General features: G+C 51.4%; 1 non-coding gene across 1 annotated transcript; it reads left to right on the forward strand.

Moving 5' to 3' along the window:
• Nucleotides 1-341: 341 nt before the first annotated feature.
• LOC143432192 (5.8S ribosomal RNA) lies at nt 342-497 on the forward strand. The gene has a single exon (XR_013102917.1). It is a non-coding gene; the product is annotated as a 5.8S ribosomal RNA (ribosomal RNA).
• Nucleotides 498-887: the final 390 nt, after the last annotated feature.

Genomic DNA, 887 nt, shown 5'->3' on the forward strand with positions numbered 1-887 from the left:
CAATTTATGCTCGCTTCGCTTTGTCGGGAGGAAAAAGACCGCCTCGAGGCTGCTGGTACGCGGAGGAGTCCTAATGAATTTTTGAAAGATTTTTTTTTCTTCATACCTGGACGCGCGTGTGCATTTTTCGTAACTTTGAGGGAGACATTACGCGCCAACCATCGGCGTATGCGTTTCATCCGTAGGACCGATATATCGTGTTGCCTCGACCTCCGTCGAGCGGTGAAAGTCGCCACGGTTCGGCGAAGCCCGCGTCTCTTTCACTGGAGACGATTGGGTATCGACTTGTTCGAACTTTAGTACCAAGAGACTTAAAGATCAATAAAATATACATGTACGATTACCCTGAACGGTGGATCACTTGGCTCGTGGGTCGATGAAGAACGCAGCTAATTGCGCGTCAACGTGTGAACTGCAGGACACATGAACATCGACATTTTGAACACACATTGCGGTCCACGGATACAATTCCTGAACCACGCCTAGCTTGAGGGTCGTTCACGTAACCAAAATACTGCTTGCGTTGCGTTTCGTCGAATCTTCTTTCCCCACGGTGCTCGAATCTGCCCACCGTCGTTCATTCTCGAATTAAATTACGAACGTTTCTGAGTTCGGGCGGCACCGAAAAAGGGAAGAAGAGAAGCGATACGCGACGTACAAGCGATCGTTGGACGTTCGTCCGGGTCGTCTGTGGCCGTGCTGAGGCAATCTGCGATTGGCAACGTGTGTGCGCGTGCGACGTGCGTAATCGTGTTCATGGAACTCGACGGTGTGTCGATCACGAACTCGCGTGAGTTCTTCGTGGCGTCGTGAGTCGTCCATTAAACAGACGATCGCCCACGGAGAACCGCTTCGTGTTTCGATCGCCGATTTTGTTCCGCGTTCCG

This window comes from Xylocopa sonorina, unplaced genomic scaffold, assembly GCF_050948175.1.
Source record: "Xylocopa sonorina isolate GNS202 unplaced genomic scaffold, iyXylSono1_principal scaffold0052, whole genome shotgun sequence".
In the NCBI taxonomy this organism is placed as follows: domain Eukaryota; kingdom Metazoa; phylum Arthropoda; class Insecta; order Hymenoptera; family Apidae; genus Xylocopa; species Xylocopa sonorina.